At 45.5% G+C, this 19,488-nt stretch overlaps 1 long non-coding RNA gene across 1 annotated transcript; it reads right to left on the reverse strand.

The window, feature by feature from the left end:
• Positions 1-12,276: 12,276 nt before the first annotated feature.
• Positions 12,277-17,296, reverse strand: LOC126866804 (uncharacterized). The gene is made up of 3 exons (XR_007690043.1): positions 16,955-17,296; positions 13,615-13,662; positions 12,277-13,383 (listed from the first exon to the last, which is right to left on the reverse strand). It is a non-coding gene; the product is annotated as an uncharacterized LOC126866804 (long non-coding RNA).
• Between the last annotated feature and the right edge of the window lie 2,192 nt (positions 17,297-19,488).

Genomic DNA, 19,488 nt, shown 5'->3' on the forward strand with positions numbered 1-19,488 from the left:
ATTAGATCAATTGCGTAAACGACAGAGAGAAACGCGAATTTCTTGCTGCTTTTAGATTTAAATTTTCTAATCTAGTTTTTCGATAAATGTGACAGAACGAGACGCGCGAGTTTCTGAAAATTATAATCACCGCAACGGGACACATTTTCCACGAATATCAAACGGTCGAGTCGGTCGAAGCTCCAGCTTGGGACGATGATTATTCAATCGAAAAGTGCATTATCTGTCAGTAAATTTTCTAAAACGGTTTCGCTTTCTCTGAAACGGTGGAGCGTAAAATCCGCGGGAGCGTTCGAGACACCGCGTCGCGAAACGATACGTAAATCAAAGTACGAAAGGTTTACGAGAGGTCGCAGCCAGGCAACGCCGGTTTTACTCTTGTTAGATGGCAAATCGGAGGCATCGGGACCTAGGGTCGACCGGCATAACCGCGTTTCACCGCAATTAAACCGCGGAGCACCTGCCGCGTGTTCCGTTTGCGTAAATGTAACAAAAAGATCTGTTCATTTGAAACGCGGTAATCGCGAGTTCTCCACGATCCTACGAGACTTTCCAAGGAATCCTGACGCGGTAGAACGTCGATTATCTCTGTAGCTTATTCGTTGAAACTTTATCGCGCAAGAAAGAGATCCAGGCATCTTGCATGTAGGCCAGTTAACGTACTTCTACGTTGACTGCTTGTCATTTTATAAAATATGCGCTTTCTACCGCTATCAGATGGACTGGGGGGACAGTAAATTCTATTTTCCTTTATTTTTCGTACAAATTTTGCAAAGAATCGTTATTATTGGTCCCTGAGTTGCATATACTTCTATCGGGTTGGCAACCATTTTTTTATCAATACCACCTAATGACAAAATCCGTAATCACTTAGTCGCCAACCCAATATATAAACATGGGACAGTAATTTCGCAAGATCTCGTGGAGATCGGGGGAAAGTTTCATAAAATTCCTATCGTATCGGTGGTCCTTTCCATAATAAAAAGAGGTATCTTCTCTTTTCGCTCAGAAGCCCGCAGGAATTCCGCTTCCAAATTGTTCGATTAACTTTTTTAAGCGTTCCATGACACGTCGTAATTCCCGAGCGGACGGGCCATGTTATAAGTTGGTATGTTTCGCACGTGCCGGCCGTGATCGAGGATGAAGGGACGAGAAGAGGACTCGGTCCGGCGAATTATTCGTTTGCTCTTGAACGAGGACGAAGGGAGAAGGGAGAAGGTAGAAGAAAGGAAGGAAGGAAGGGGGAGTTTCGAGATAGGGACACGGGATGCCGAGCATGCCGTCGTGTCGACCCGGAGATTAATGGTGCTTTAATAACGTTAATTGAAGCCCTTAGAAGAATCGATACGGCGCCGATCGGACCGGTATCGTTTCGAGATACCGATCGATCTTATGATAAATAGTCAGCGGCACTGCGGGCGACCGCTCCGACGCCTTCGCCCTCGAATGAGCACCGATCGGGAACCCTTTGCCCTTCCATTTCAACTCTTTCTTTTATTCCGCTGCCCCGGAGTGAGCTCTCGCTCTCTTATCCCTCTTTTCATACTAAGTATCATAAGCGTTCACCTATAAAAAGGCAGGTCGCGCGAAGAGTACTCTCTTTGTATCCCCTTGTTTCCAATCTATACCCTTTCTTCCTATTCTCTTTATCGTGAATCAACCATTCATCGGAGGTGTTTGTTCCTCGTACAAGATATTTCGAAATTGGTTATACACGCTACCCAGGAAGGCGCGAACTTACAGTAAAAATTGTAAAGCTACGTTATTTTTTTTCGTACGAAGCTCCGTTTCCGAATATTTTCTGAATTCTCCATATCGGTCTGCGCGTGCTCTCGATTCGCAGATTTTTCTTTCTGAACATTTAAAAAGGAATAGTTGCAATAGTGCAAAGTGCAAAAGTGCAATACGTAGAATAGAATCATATTGATAAACGCGAAAGTCACTTCCAAGAATTGTTTCACTAATAAGAAAGCGTTCCTATTGAGATTCTTCTTATCGGTTGACGATATTATTTTTCATTCCACGAAGAATCAAATTTTCGCTAGAATCACGAGAAGCACGAAAATCGAAAAGAATACTCGGTATTCCGTAAGTGTCCGTGTTTCGCGTGAGAATCGAAGACAACGACGAACGAAGAGGAAGGCTCGTGTCGGTTCGGCGCTCGACATTTGCGTGACAGACCGAAAAGTGGATTGCATAAATCATCGCGCTCGGTCGGGAGAGGAAAGTGGAGATTCGCCGTGACGGTGCGGGGCGATCGTCTCTAGCAGGATGGGTGCATTTAGCCGAGATACGAAACACCACGGCAGCCACAGTCACGGAACGAAACGAACGCGCGTAATCCTTTCTATCTTGATAAACGGGCCGCGGCTCGCGAGGAGGCAGCGCGATTCGGATTGGCAAAGTGTCAGCTCGCGACCATGACCTGCCAGCAATAAAGCAGTCAACAATAGACAATGGCGATCCCATGCTCCACATACGCAAAGCACGGTAGGCACGCGCTTGCACAGTCGGCGTAGCACGCAAAAGGCGAGGGAGCGAAGGTGATTACTCTGCGTGCTCGCCTGTGCGTGAGCAGTGCGTGTGCACGCGCGTGTGCTCTACGCTCGATTCTCTTAGGCTAGTTCCACACAGAGATACGCTATTGTTTAAGAGTATCAACGCACCTGTCTATTTTTAGCAAGACGTACACGTTGATCGTAAAATCGTGGATAAATCAGATTGCAAAGATTTATTCTTCCCGACCATCGTTGTTTCTTGCGATGATACTTTAAGAGATATTTTAAACTATGCGATAATAACATTGACGTTCGTAATTATCATATCTCGGCGAATTATCGTGTTACTCGACAATCTCTTTATCATCGGTGTGTACGTGGTAGTACATGCGGTAAATATGCGGCAATTTAAATTCGCAGCCTGGTGATTTTATCAGGCATTGTAAATTTTTTACATAAGGACGAGAAAACAACGAAATATTTATTCGCGCAACAGCATACAGTACGTGTGTCCGATGGTTTCTCACTCGTACAGTCTCCTTCTCGATTCTTCGACTAACGTAAGAAACGAATGACCAGAACCCTACCAAGTGGATATTTCATTCGTAAACGCGTATCCCCGTGTGAAACTAGCTTTATCCGCTCTCGTCACTGGCGTCGTACCTCTGCACTCTCTTGACTAAAACCATTGTCGCTAATTGTCGTGGCGTAATCGTGCATTGTCCGCGGATTAATCGTCATGTGAAACGTCAGAGCGCGCGTTGCCATTGTTGCTCGACAGGCAGAACAGAGAGACACCGTGCCACGGGGAGAGAACCATGGACTGGCAAGTTGGTTTTCGTTGCAAGTGTTACACGGCCTTTTACAATTCGGTGTGCGAAAGTAACACGGCTCGATAGACGGAATAGAGATGGTGGGTAGGTGGTAGGTAGGTAGATAGATGGACGTACGGATAGATAGGTGTTTCACGTAGGTAGACGCTCCTCCCTGTGTCGTATCGTCGCGGTATCCCAGTCACACGTGGTTGTGTGTCGTGTGTCGGACATCGTGACCCGAGCTTGAAATCAATTGTCAATGGGGCGGTAACCCGGGGCGAGAAAACTATTCGATCCGAGTTTCCATCGGCATCGATTGCCTTTTGTTCCGAGAATTGCGCTCTACGGGCGAGCTTCGTGCTCGAGATCGTTGTCGGCGTGAAAATTACAGCACGCGGCTGTTGCTGACGGATTGACAGTAGGCGCGCGATAACTGGTGCCGTGCTCTTTTTTGTCGCCGACGGGCAGCTACGCTCGTTACGTCTGTATCCTGGCTTAAGATAGAGTCAACTAGACAGATCTTTTGTAATCAGTTGAATGCGTAATTAATCGCGCAACTTTGTACCCTTTGTTGCGCACGGTAAATCACTTTTGATAGTACTGTCAATGATACGCTTACGACGTTTTAAACGATCAATTTTTAGTAGTCGCCTCTTTCATTTAACCCTGTTACGTCAGCGTTAAACAATACCGTTTCATATAACTAGGGTTAAGAAAAATGTGAATCGATCGTTCGAACAAACGAAACAAAACGAAACAAAAAGTACATATATATGTCGCGAAGCTTAGAAAACGCGTAATTTAGTGTGGACTGGAAAGGAAGCAGAAGCAACGGTGATCGGGTTTTCGGAGGGTCGTGAAAGGCACAGGCGGATATATCGGACTGCCTCGTGCCACCCACGCGAGGGCTTTTCACGCCTCTGACACGACTAGTTCCTTTGCCGAGGCACCAAAAGCCGTCGTCGATGTTGGCCCTTTGGATATCTCGGCCGTGACAGATAACACAATGGCTCTAATACGGCGCACTGTGAAAAGGGTAAAGAGGTACCCACGACCACGGCGCCGATGAATGGTGGCCACAAGAGAGAGGGGCTGCACCTATCTTATCGGATCTCCGAGTTGCGCCGCATCGAGCAACTCTTTGACAGTGGTGCCCATTGTTCCACGTGGTTTCTTCGACCGTTCGCTTTCAGCCCGTGATCCGGACTTTTGCTCCGATCGCCTTCTGATCTTACCGTTTACCCTCGATCTTGTTGTCTATTGCGTTTCTTCTACCCGTCCGTGAATCTTTTCTGCCATTTGCGAGAATCTTTTACAGTTTGGACAGCGAAACGTTACTCTGTTCTATTCATATTCGAACAAGAAAAACGAATAAATTATAGGAATTATACAGAAGCCAAACCAATTAACTCCATCAAGATCGGCAGTTTGATTTTTAACGAATTAGTCTGCGGAGGGACAAATTTAGTCGAGAGAATTCCCTGTAATTTTCCTAAGACGAATAACAAATTTGTGAAATGTATATAAAAAAGTATAAGTATAAGTATAAAAAAGTAAAGAAAGTACCTTGAACGAAAGTAACGAGTGAAATGTTTTACGTCGAACGACGATTGAGATACGTGAAAAGGCCGTAAAACTTTTTCTTCGGAATCATGCGAAAACTCTGTAAATCTTATCGTAAATCAGCACCGTAACCTCCATAAAAAGCTATTCAAACTAAAGTAACGAATTTCGTTTGGGCTGGCTGAAACGAACCGCTGCACTTGACAGAAGAGGATCGTTGTTCCTGGCGTTGACTCAAGAAGAATGGACGTTCGATACACACACCCACGTCCCGATCTTTTTTTCCGGTGTTTCACCAGGAGGTGGTTTGTTCCCTGTGAAGGGCTCTTTCTTCGTCAATGCAGAAGAACTACACGGTTATACGTGTCCCACGACCGATACACGTGCACATTGAATACACATCGCGGCACCGGAGTGGATTAGAGATCTCCGGCCTCATTGTGCCTGTCTCGTTAATGGCTGCTCGATCGTTTCCATAAATACTCGGGTGGTCGTGGCAATTTTCTCGCGGCCAGCTAGTATCTCCGCTCGATATCGAACGGCGAGCGTAACGCCTTCGATTACAACTATAATAGAACGCCTCCTCGGCCGTGCATCATCGACGTTGAATGACTTAATAAAAGAATTTCGATTACGCCAGTCGAGATTCCAGCGGGCGTCGCGGGCGAACAAAGGGTCGGCCGACCTCCCACCCGAGGCTGCCCGACTCTCCGCTTTGCTGGCCGCTCTTGTCCGGAACTCTCTCCGGCTGAGGTGCGAGGAAAAGGCCTTTCCTGGCCAGCTAATGGCACGGATTTATGTGGGTTAGGGCGTCGACTCTCCCGTATGCAAGAAAATCTCACTTGCTTCAGCACGAGAACCGTGACTCATACGCGTCTGCCCACCTAATCCGGTGCTCGCTTGGCTCGGTTACTCGCGTCAAGGGAAAGGGGGCTGACAGAGGAGGAAGAAGCACAATGAAACGGGCGAGAACGACAAGTTGGACGCGAAACACAATGCGGGCGTGGGTCCTGGCAACGCGGCCAACGAGGCGAATCTCGTCGCAATTTTTTCCTTCTTTTCCCTTCGTTCCATCCTGCTTTCTCCTCGGATTCTTTTCCCTGTCTGTCTTTGGTCCCGCGACGTCTCCTACACTTTTCCTTTCGTTTCGCGCGTTGTGTCATTCCGACTCGTGTTTTCGCTGCGTCTTTGTCATGCCGATGTCGTAGATCGCGTCCGAGGATGTCGTCAAGCCCTTGCGCGAGGCATTTGCCTCTTTTTACTACTCTCTTCCTTTCTCTTCCTTCCTTTTATCCTTCTGTCTTCTGTCCGCTTTTTGTTCCATTGGACCCCTACGCTTCTCCTTTCTTTCCAAATATCGCGTCCGTTCAACGCGCGTTTTCGTTGCATTTTCGCCGTATTGGTATCGCGGATCGAGTCTGAGGACGTTGTCGAGCTGTTGCGCAAGGATTTTGACCTAGCTAAGCGAGCGCGCGGAGACGCGCTTCGCGCCCTCGTTACGTCGCGTGCGGAAATCCCGCGCGGACCTTGAAACCATTTTCCAACCATCGAGATCGACCTGCCACCGCTCTCTCGCTGCTCGCCAGAGCGAAAACCAGCGCCATTCTTGAAAAAGGAGCGCGGCCTTTTAGACGCGGCCTCGAGCACGCTTTTCGACCACGCGATCATTTTCTATGCCTGTATTTTATACAAGTACCACAGAAACGTTTCGAAGAGGATCGATCGATTAGTTAGGCGTTTAAATAGTCTCGTGCCTTTTTACAACTTTTTACGAGTTTTTGACTTTGAAGCGAGTAATCGAGGTTAGCTTTGTTCGTAACAAATTTATCACGACGATCATCTTTCCAGATATCGTGCCTAGTTCTTACTGGATAATTGGAGCGTGGATTTTTACAAGGTCTGGGTTTAGGTAGCGATAGAATAACGGTGAGCTAATTTTTTTTATGAGTAACGATAAAGTTGTTTCTCAAATAAAAACGTGAGTAATCTCAATTTTTACAAAGGAAGGCACAATGCGTATATCGTAACCTTCTCGACCGTAAAATGAGAAACGATATGACGCAAACGACGTTGGTTTTTCGAACGATTTTACCTTTTACAAAAGTAGAAGCACGTTTCTGCTCGAACGACTTAACAAAGTTGATACGGTAAGACCTGGTTTATTTTTGCAAGCGATCCGAGTATAATCCGAAAATTTGTATGGTTGTACGGTAAAACAGACGTAATTCGTTGACAGTAGCAGGACGGATGAAGACGAAGGGAAGAGAAAATTAGTCAGGAAGCCGCGATAGCGTGTGATTTAACGGTATGCATCTGGTTCGATCGTTCCGCCCGTATTTATTGATATCGTCGTCGCGTTAATCGTCCTTATCGAATCGGGGCCGATGTGCAGCTTTACACATGGCCGCTGTTATACGCCGATCGTCGTGTTACAGCCGTGTAGAGCGAAGAATGCAGGTATACACAACTTGAGCACCGTCGAGGCCCGGTGATTTACGATTAGGTAGTCCAGAAATCGACAGTACATTGCCAATAAGAAGAAAATAAATGTTTGCAACAAGGCCTGGCGGGCACGATCTACGACTAAGTAAGCTGATACGCTCCCGTGAGCGAGTTCGATCCGGCAGGTTCTCGAAACACGACGTGACCTTCGTGGCTAAGATGTATCGAAGGGGTAACAGAAACTTATCCGATCGAGAGTGACGAGAAATTTTACCGCGGAGACCTTATAACGTTGCTGGAATCAAATGCCAGCGCCGAATCCGCCATGTAAATTTACCGTGTCCGTCGATTAACGATAACATTAAGTCAAACATCGTAGAGCACGATGTACACGGACACGAGAGAAAGACAGGCCTGGCACGAAAAAAGAAGAAACCCCGAGCGTAGCAACGAGAGTGGAGAAGACGCTCGAATACCTACTCGAACGTGACTGGGGGAATGGAACAAAAAATCTCGTTTCTTCCTTCCTTTTCCTTTTTGTCCCAATCCTTTTACTCTATTTCCTGGTTGTTTATGCCGATCGCAATAAAAGTGAAACTTCAAAGTGATCCCTTCGCAGGGTAAACACGAAACCGCCCTACGTTTCTACCTAATCCTTTTTTCTACTCATCGGGACATTCGGATTTTATGGCCCGATGGCGACCACCTGTTTCGGCATAAATGCTCCACGTTTATACGCAAGGGAAAGACGATCATCGTCCACTGTTCGAACGGTGTGCTTAGGATACGTTTTCAGACGATCACAGGTGCCGACAGAGAAGGAATTGCTCCTTTTAGTCGTGTTAATCGCGTCCATCTGGTCGAGGTATTGATCCATCCGACACTATCGGTATCAGCATCCTCGCAATTCGCTTTGAGCGACTGACGTACGCGCTACGACGCTAATCACGGTTTATTGGTCGTCATTTATAATTACCGCGTACCCTTTGGTAATTCGCTCAAATTTTACTGCTGGCAGACAACGATTTGAAACTACGCTTTCTCCGTGTTCGATTTTACGGATATGGACGTCCAACACACGATAGACGTACACCGCGAATGGGAAACAGTGTATTCCACGTGAGCCTTCGTAAGAAATTACGAAGGCAACACCTTCGAACAATGGCCGCCAGGCTTGCACCCACACGTTATTCGACATGACATCGTTGCCGTCACCCATAACTGTCTCCAGAGCTTCGTCATAAACTGTAACGAGCTACCGTGCACGCCGGCTATTTATGACCGCGTAAAACCAAAATTTTACGCTGTTCCCGCGCGTTACGCCTCTCGATCGTATGATCTTGTTAAAGAAGAGTCGATCCTCTTAGATGAAACGACCCTGCTCGACTCTGCGCTGTATTTCTTCGCGCATCCTCCTAACGCGTGTGCGTGTATCTGAGTTTTGAATAAATTATAAGGTACTTCATTTCGAACTTTAAGGTGGAATATAGAAGCACGACGTTGAAATTTATATAAACCGAAACGAGAAAGTTATACAAGGTATACGCGATATGGAAACATTGTCGGGACATTATTAAATTATTCGTATGCGATACAGATTGATCGTAAAGCGTTTTGTCCGAATATATTGAAGTAAATATTTAAAAAGATACAGTAAGCGACTAACCGTTTCCGTTCGGCAAGATTCTGTTTGCGTATTACCAATTCTTAGTATTATCGATTTAGTAGCGCACATTATCCAATTTCAATAAACTAAAATAGAATCAAGACACAACTTTCGATATCGCGTCTTCTGTTTCACTGAAACGAAAAGATACTCAGCCTCGTAATCTTCGATAACCTCCGAGATAGATATCCTTTGGATCTCGTTGATCGCGCGTCGTCTAGATCCAGACGATAAACTGAAAGATAGAACGTATCTGATATAATTCGTAATTCATAATTCGTTCGCGAAACTCCTATACCGGGTATAGAGTAGAAATATCTTAGTTTCTATGTTGTGAAAACAAAAAGACGTTGAAATTACGACAATTAAAGTCCAATTTATTCCTAAAATTGTGCCATTTTACAATCTCCGTTAACGTGCAAAGCCTCGAGGCTGATGTCCGTCATTTGCTTTGTGAATCTTTAAACTTCTATTCCGTCTGGATTCCGACAGCGACTCGCAAGCGTCGTCACGTAGGTTAAATCGGTTATCATACGGTAGTACTCGCGGTGGAATTTCGCGAGTGTGTGTATGCGTGTGTGTGTGCTCTGCTCGTGTGCGTTGTTTCGTGCGTGCGTCGATCGTGCATCAGCAGATGACACTTGCCGCCCTGGTCACGCACAAACTATATTCGTCTCACCGTCCACACAGGGGCATACGGAGTAAAGAGCGACCAGCGGTCGGTACGATGCGATGGTGTAACAGGGACGATCGTGTGCGATACACGCACACCGAATCCGCTCCGGCGAGGGTGAAGACACTTCAGGGTCAGACATCTGCGCATCGATATGAGGACCTCGTATACCGCTCGCACCGGCTCATACTTATGTTACGCTTAACTGGCAGCCACGGCTTCGCTACCGCTTCTTGGCACTCGGTTATGTCCGTGAGATTTTTTCCAATACACGGCTGCTCGTATTAATTGCTCGCAGGAAATGTTCACAGGCTTCTATCTAGCCGACGCGACGTTCTCCTACGAGTCCTCTGAGAAATCAAAACTCGTCAACACCGATTTTTATCGGTTTCGTGATCTCATCGTAAGTACACGATCAATGTGCGAGTTTCAAGAAATCTATTCGTCTATTCGTCGCGGAAGGATGACCCGAACAAGATAGATTTAAACAACAGTGTTCGCTTCTTTCTCTTATTCTTTTTTCCAATTTGTCAAACTGATTTATCATTTTATTAATTCGTACTTAATATTCTCAGTACGAAGAATGGAATTCGATCTACGAACATACAATTTGCCTTTATCGAGTCAATACCGAATGCTACGAGCGTGACTCGATACCGTAAACCAAGGGCTTGAGAAAACAGTGTCATAAGAGGTGTTGCGAAATACCGTGTTCCAAATACCTATCTTAGTAATTTATTACACCTACCTAAAAACGTTCTCTTCGATTATCCTCCAGAGAACGCAGCTTATTAACAAGGAAACACCATGTGCAAGTGACAAACTTCGCTACTCCGTTATCCCTAACGAATATACAGAAATCCACTAAGGCATCCACCGTTCAATTCGATTTCACAACCGCGCTGTGTCACGGAACCGGTATTGGAAAACGGCAGAAAAGTGTCGGTCTCGAAAAAGTGTGCGATTTTTTTCGACCAAGCCGGAGTCACGGGAGCAACGCGACCGCGGGAGGAAATTGTGGAGGCAGACGCATTGTCATGTGCGAGTACTGCGCCGGGTATGCGAGCGCGATATGCAGGCTCGCATCGCTCGTCTAGAAACCCATAGTTAAGAGTTAGAAGCCCACACGGTAGCGAACATTGTTATTCAAATCAGGCATTGTCTCTCGGCCGGCAGATGCTAATTTTTCGGTCCCCGCTTATTACACGCTCGACCGTTTCTAATGCGTTCGGATGTAGAGCGCTCTGCGAGCTTTACGAACCGTAAGCAGCGTTCCATCGTGTTCGATACCGAGCCGATTTCACGATACACGCGACTACTTTGCTCTCTACGCCTTCGTTCTCCAGGTTCTTATCGTTTTCTTTAATAACAGACTGCGAGAGCCTCTGCTCTCTGTATACATTCGGTAATTATTATGTTCGGGTCTTAATTGAAAACAAAGGAGCCGCACGTTATGAAGTTACAAGAGAACTTTCTCCTGCGCGTGGATGTTACTGGCTCGCGGTTCGTTACACCGCTTGGTGAACTTGAAATCGATATTCGGTCCGCGTACGCCGCAATGGCGTTGTTTATCGTCGTTTCGCACAATCGCGTGCCGAATTTCTGAACGATCCTCGGGGCGAAATGGTTCGACGATGATTCGTAAGGTTCACGAGGTTTCGTATTATACAATAGGATATTTCGCAGTTGTTCCATTTAATGGGTGAGTAGGAGCGAACCGAGCGTGTTCGTAAAGATGTTCTTCTGTAACGCATACTTTTACACGTAAATAGAAAGTCTATCTAATCGAAAGCTCGATTATTACGCTACGTGTACTTCCCTCCATTTCTCGGCGGTAGTTGAGGGTTAATTATTTGAGCTCAACCGCGATATTACTATCCGTACCTCGTTCATACCAAATTTCGATTACGGCTTGAAAGCTTCTCCAACGAAAAGATGAATTTCTTAACGAGAAACTTTTCTACCGTAGGTAACCGACCAAAGCTACCGTCTTGCCGAAGACGAGAAAATAGCGTGCCTATCTTTCAATTAAGCTCTTGTTTCTCGAATTCTGCCAAACATTTTTGAACTCTCAACTACCCCCAAAACTAGCAGGCAAATATCCCGACCGCGCTATCGATCGAATGCACGGTCGATCGTTCGGATTCGATCGGCAATCGAACGGTGGCGCCGATCGTGCTGGTACGTACGTGTCAAGCGTAACGCGCTTCGGCGCTGCGGGATATTTTCGAAGGCGAGCGATAGAGACATAAAGAAGGGACGTGCGACATCCTGCCCCGCGGGCGGGCATTGGCGAGGTATAAATCATCCGCGCGAGGGATTGCATTTCAATGCTCCGGGCTGGATAAGTACCGAGCGCGTAGAACGCTCGGCTCGACTCGCTCCGAGACCGCCGATAGTCGACTGACCGGACTAAGCTTTTATGCATCGTGCGCAACGACACTGCCACCGGCGTGTCGGAGGTGCGCATCCCTCGTTACAGATGCAGGGAACGCGTATCCGGCAAGCCTCCGTACCAGGACGACGACGAGGAGGGCCAGCTCTCGGAAACTCCAACCAACAGACCCCACCTATTCTCCTTTCTCTTTCTTTCCCTTTCTTTCCTTCTTCTTTTTTGTTCGGTTGACTCACCCGCCGATTCGCAGCCGAAGGGAATCGGCAAGCACGAAGCAGAGCGGCGCTCCGTTCGACGCGCACCTCGCTTTGCATCCAGACGATCGTTTCCTAGGCGCACCTGTCTACAGCTTGACCCACGTCTAGCTGTACTCGGCTTCGCCGATTTTCCCCATTCGTTCAACGGTAAAAAAGTGAACTGATCGGTCGGTCGTGATACGATCGAGATAAGAGACGCACCTGTTCGCTTTGTAATTTAGCGTATTTGATTTTTTGGTTAAAGCGACAGGAAGGAGGATGCGCTTAAGCGGCGGAGACGCGCGAGGTACGATGGGGTGTGACGAACGAAGGTACAGCATTAATATGCTAGAGCGTGTTTGTTTGTTCTGTAAGATTTTCATTGATCGTAGGTAGTAGAGATAAGAGTTGATCGAACTTGAAGCTTTAGAGATACCGTTATTTTTACGTAAATATCGGGGGAAGAGGTTTTCAATCGACATAGTGTACCGTTAAAATAATTCAGACTACTACCGATTCTAGTTTCTGCATCATTGTTTCAATACGCAACGTTCAACTTCATCGACTTAAGGATTCGAAATATTTGTTCTGACTCTTCGATATTGGCGAATCGTTGCATTTCATTACTTTCTACGTACATTTACGAGAATTTATATTTTCAATAAGTGCATAAACGTTCGCAAGCTAATCACGAGAGATAAATTCGATGGTTATTCGAATTAATCGAAGCAGACGATAACGATCGAAAAATGAGGTATGTTTCGTGGCAGCGTCCGTCGAGCACGGCGGATGACGGCGCAAGGTGCGATTAAGTACCTGGTTCGTTGCCGTGATCCGCGCGCGTGGAACGGCCGATAAACGAGCGGCGTGGTTCGCGGCCAATGGCATAAATCTCGGTTCGCGCGGCACGTATGTGCGTGTGGTACGAGCCACGCACTGGGCGTGTCGCACGCAACGCCTGGCACGTGGATAGCTGGATACGCATCGACGACTCCTCTCGTGCTCGCATGAATCGTATGCGCTCGAGCGGCAATGTGCAACGCGCCGTTGCACGCGTTTACACGTATTTCGAAGCCAGCGTTGCTTTCCATGAATCTGAAAAAAAGGAAAGTATAAAAACACACATTCGAGAGACGTTGCAGTTAGTTTCAGGCAAATCGATGAATAACCGCTCTAGCTTTTTTAATTGCCAGCATCAGGACAATTTTGCACGATCGAATCGCTGTTATTAACGAAATTCTACAAGGCACAAATGACGAGCTGGTGGAAGTTTATAAATTTCGCGTACGATGGTATTAGTATAATAACAGAGTAAATCAAATTTACCTGATATATTATCAGCACGATCCGATCCCTTCCATCGATCTTTATAACCTGGAATTTGTACCTGTTTGACGTTACTGACGTCGTTAGTTTAGAAACTATCGTGGATGAGGGTGCTAGCATAAAATTGCGTATCAAGAAAAAGCGTATCAGGATTAGAAATTTGAGATTCTTAAATTATACGATAAATTTCAATCTTAATTGAGCTTTACGAATACGAATGGAAAGTTTATTCTAAAGAAAGCCGTGTTTAATCGCGCGTTTATATAAAAGACAAAGGCTTCGGCGAACAAAATATTTGACGTACATTTCCAACTGACTTGTGCTATTTTCATACATCGGTCGACAGATTCATTTATTATTCCGATAATTCTGTTCTCTCGAGTAAGAACACGCATTGTCTCTCTGTTAGAACACAGGTAGACGAACAAAGTAGGTTTTCTTTTTACTTGCTCGCGTGTACTGCTAAAATATATTCATGTATTATTCAGTGTATGGCCGCAGAACTGTTTCCAACTTTCAACACTTAACGCGAAACACAGCCGTTTCCCTCGTTTCCTACTCCAAAATGCTCTGTTCGACGGTCTTAAAATATGCTCATTGTGACACACGCTCGTCGCCGATTTTAGAGTTTCGCGGGCATAATGATCGAGAATTTCCTCCCGACAGTGTTCCTTTTCCGTTGGTTAATGGCGACGCCGGTTATCTTCATTGTCATGCGAGAACGGACGTGTTCCGCGTTAGCAGGTCTCATTGCACGCCAGAGATAATACATCGTAGGCACCTGTTTAAGAGTCGAGCGCATAGAAGCGTGTACGAAGGGTGCGTAATGCAGCTCTCCGTGCCACGGGACGTGACCAGACGCAGAGCGTCCTGTGTCGATGAAGAAGAGGCACTGGACTCGGATGAGTCAGTCTCTTAGAATGTACGGTGGCGTCGTGGCCGAACGTCGCACGGGAATACGAAACGACTCTACATGAAAAAAAGAGGGATGTGGCAAAAGAAACGTATAAGAACGCCGCTGTTCCATGCTTTTGATACAGGTTACCCGCTTTTCCGCTCGATCTGTGCAAAAATTGCGCGTCTCATACGTTCGTTTGCTCGGAAGGTTCGAAAATTTCAACGGAATTTTTATCCAATTGACATTTTAGCTCCGTTTTAATTAAGAATTTTACTTTTCTTTTCAGAATCCAAGTCCTCCGAGTAACGATTGCGCGTCTCCGAGTGTTGTAAGTATCCAATTTTTCACCGTTGATAACGTTTCATCGAAATAAGAACAGGAGGAACTATGCTATGCAAAAATTAGTTAATATTCTCGAATCGGCTCGATACACGCAAACTCGTACAAGTGCGCGAAAGAATGAAAACTTTCACTGCGATCGGTTATCATCGTGATCGTTTCGCGTGCGATTTTCCGGAAACATAATGCGGTCAACGATCGGCGAGCCGAGTCGTCATTACGATGAGACAATACCGGGCAAGCGAACCGTGATCACTCGTCGCTAAATTATTAGATGACCCACCTCTACCTCTGAACGTTTCTAGATTCCACTCATCGTACACCATTTTATACGCGCCTAATCGAATCGATTTATCCGCCAGGCGTTAAAAATCCCAAGATACGAGGTAAGAGTTGATTAAACGTGCCCGGAAGAATGACCTGGCCTAACCTAATGCCAGTATGTTTGCCCTGGCGAGGCAATCTGCTTTGTAAAGAGGAGAGTTCCCGTAATTCGCGTCAGCTGCTTCTCGCCAGACCTCTCGCGAACCTCGCCGAGCGTGGGCCGATCTTTCTCTTTCTCTTTCGCGGTATAGGCATACGCGAAATATAAAAGTGAATTAGGATTACATCGGCTTCTCTCTATCCAGCTCGTGGTTCGTTTAATTCATTTAATTCACACGTGCCCAATAACGTGGGTTCAGGTGTCGAAGCCAACACGATCTTGATATCGCGATTCGTGCTCGTACCAATCGTTTTGGAACATTTACGGGTACACGTAAGACATTAGGTCGATCGACGCGTTCATTTCGTACTGTACATGAGCAGAGATTTTCCGTTATACAAGATTAGGTAGATAAGAAGGTATTCGCGTTGGTTCATGTACATTCTAACTCAAATGTATCAAGATACTTGCTAATTTCTAACGAAATGTAATTTCATTGTAAAGTTACGGATAGGTGAAACTACGATGATTTTATTCTTCGTAATCGTCGTAATAAGCCATTAACGATTAAATTGATTTTTAAAGGTCAACGCGGAATGATAAAATTGATGTTTCTAATCGTCAAACACTATGAAACGATTTTATTACTTGACAAGTATATAATATAATAAATAGCGATAGTACAGTATATAATGCGGTAAATAGCAAAGTTTGAATACCTAATTTCCATTTACAGTCTACCGATTCTATATGGCAGGACTTGTTTCGAGGAAGATTACCCGAGGATATGTGAGAATATACAGAGAAACAATTTCAGCAAAATAAATTAGGTGTCTGGAGAGGAATTTAAAGTTTCACCACCTCTTCTCGCGATATCCGTAGGAGGATCTGCCATTAACCAGGCAAAGACAGGCTGCAGACGGTTAATTAGGTCGAATGTGTAAATTTTTTCGACTAGACGAAATTGGCTTCGAACCACGATCGACCGGTGTCGTAATAACTAAATGAATCCGCGCGAAAACGTATCGGCGTCGTAATAAATCCTGGCGTATCGATTATTTCAACGTGGGTATCACCGCTCCTATTATAGAGCGTCTATCTCACGTTTCGTAACATCGTCCGTGTGGAATGTGCTAATTAGTTCGAACGACGACCTCGCGCTCATGCGTCACTCTCGTGCAGAGATTTAATTGCACGACCATAGATACGGGGTTAAAAAAGATACACCAGAACTCGCGTACATAGAATACAAAAGAAAAAGAAAGAAAAACGAAAAGAAACGTTATTCGTTAATTAACGAATGTATCGATCTTCGTTAGACCGGCCGAGCTGATAGCTCGATCTCGAACGTGTCGACCCTGGCACCTCAGCACGCACGAGGCTCGAGACGGCGGATTCGCATTTCGTAATCGACGTCTTGAACTTTTACGCGAAGACACACGATCGCCGGTCGCAGAAATGAAAATAAGGCAATAATACGTTCGTGATCGTCGTGCTGCACTTTCTCGCACCGTTCTGACTACGGACTCCCCCCCTCTTTCCTCTCTTTCGATCCTCTCTTTCGTTCTATTATCCATTCCTTTCGCTGGACGCTTCTTTTCCTTCTTTTTTCCCCTCTTTCGTACTTTTTCTTTTTTCACCGACCCGATGTTGCAACGAAGACGTCAGAGGTTTCTCACCTGGCCAACGAAAGTTGATTAATCCCCGTCAACGGTGTGTTCGATTCATCGAATTTAACTCGGAGGGAATCGAGCGTGCCAGGTCTTTCCTAGGACACACACTGCCACCGACGGTCGTCGAGCGAGGAACATAGGTGGCACTCGATTAAAGTCGTTCTCAAGCGGCTTCGTGGCGATTGGATTAACAGGTGGATTGGGTTTCTAAATGGCTTCCTCCCACGGTTTGCTCGTGCCCTCTAAACGCGTGACGCGCGCTACTTCGTCGTTTCTTTTCATCTTCTTCTTTATCCTATTTCAAATTTGTACCTCATTCTTTTTACTCTTCGTTAGTGCCGCGCATCGAACGTACATATAACGAGATATATGGATCGACTCGTATACACAGCAGAGCGTGCAATTAACCGGCCATGGAAATTCGACGTGGCTATCGCGGTGAAAATGAAATGTAAATACGGATGTGTCGCATTACGCTACCGGCCCGTGTATAATTGCCCACGATCCGAGTTTGAAGTCAATGAAATTCGCTATCACGCGGCGACTCGATGACGCGCATGTATATTCAGGACCGTTTATGCAAAGTAACGCCAATAAATATGCAACGATGTAAATGTCAGATATTTGTACCGCGTTTATGGCCGTGCCACGACGCTAGTTACATACGTGCCGCACGTTCGTTATATTTCCGATTTAAAGAAACGATTATTTTCCGGCATACATATGTATCGGATTCGGGTTATCGACATCGATCTCTTTTCTTCGCTGATCTTTCGGACCTGTCGACGTTATTAAAACGTCGTTGAAACCTTCGTTCGTATTTGCCTTACTCGTCCATGTTACTAGGTACGTGTCGGAAATGGCTATTTCTGTTGTTTTTTATCGTCAGTTCTTCCGTCAAGAACGAGTAGTTTGTTAAAAATTACATAGATTATTTCTGTTAGTTACTTGAATAACTTTTTAAATAATTGTTCCAAAACTTAAACATGCATGTACGTAATAAAAAATACAAAGAGGATGGACAATCGAATTTTCTTATGAAGTTAAAGTTGTATAAATTAATTACGCAGCGTGAAGTTCACGGAAAAAAGAAACGGATTTCTCGGCGAAGCGTTAGAGAAGAACCTTTTTTTATTTCAACTCGTCCCGATTCTCTAAACGCTGTTCGTCAAAGAGATCCGTGTTCTCGCAGACAGGCATCTACGCCACCGTGGACGTAATGGAAATTCAAATTTATTCCCACTGCCATTTGCGCGGGACGGTTCATTAGCACGGTCCGCAGCGAACAGCGTGTCTTTAACTACCTGAACCGGCCAAGCGGCGGCGATAATTTAATTATTACGTTAGATTTGCTAATTCGTCTTGAGAGGGTGGCACCGGTTCGCGGGACCGCTTTTTCTCGGGGGTGGTTTAAGTAATGAGCAGCAAGCTCCTCCTTTCGCCGATAGAATTCACTCTCCCAGTCTTCCAACGACTTGCCAGCATTCCTCCTGTTGCCTCTTTCATCGTACTTTCTTCGTTTCGCCTCGTCGACGCTTCTCTCTCCTGTTTCTCTCTTTTTACGCGAGGGATTAACAATCTCCGATCAGAAGGAATTGATTGCCGCTTCTTCTCACCTGACACGCCCACGTATATGTTTTTCTTCGTTTGCGCCGCGTTCCTCCATCTCCAAATCGAAACCATCAAATTAGCGAATCGTAAAGTTAAAATGGTATCGTCGTAATCGTCACTCAATGAATTCGAACGAGACACGTGTAAAATAAACTATGTATTACTGTAATATACCGGAGACGATATCCGTTCGATTTGTGGATATCTACGGTAGTTGATCTATTTGGTGCGTTCTATCAATTTGATCGAGCTACCCTTATCCCTACACCTCTATCACCATACGAGGATAAGCGATGTTGTCCGATTTCTACAGGAGAGCAATTTTAAAATTCACTATATCCACGCTCCTAAATTATTTGATTCGTAGCCAAATTTGCGATCGTCGCTTCACTTTCTCCATAATTTTAAAAATATCGCTTGCCGTAATAATAAAATATCGTGCGTCTTAGCCGTTATACCTTCCCACGACGGTAGCGCATTTCTTCAACCAAATGTTTGGACCTTACATATTCTTTCCATTTCTAGCTATCTCGTACAGAAATATTTCCTTTTAACTGTGACACGATATAAAAGTAAGAAAATCACCAAAAGTCGAAACTTATCATCCTTTCCTGTGATCCTCGTAATCGTTCAATTTATAGATATGTAGCGGCACGCGAGCAGGACACTTCGAATCCTGTTGTTTTGCCTCGGAGTATCAAGACCATTAGGTTACAAGTATCGTAAGGATCAATGAACTCCGAGCAAAACAATGTCGCCGCTACATGCAACCGTCAAACGCAGTCGAGTTCAAATTTTCCGGCTGTCCCCCGATCAGTATAAATAAACAGACGCAATCAGGAGCGAGAGAGTTCATCGAACAGAGTCGAAGAGCATTAACGTATAAAGCAGTATCGCAGTGATCTACAAAGTTTCTCCGAGTATCTATC

The sequence above is a fragment of the Bombus huntii genome, chromosome 6 (genome assembly GCF_024542735.1).
Source record: "Bombus huntii isolate Logan2020A chromosome 6, iyBomHunt1.1, whole genome shotgun sequence".
Classification (NCBI taxonomy): domain Eukaryota; kingdom Metazoa; phylum Arthropoda; class Insecta; order Hymenoptera; family Apidae; genus Bombus; species Bombus huntii.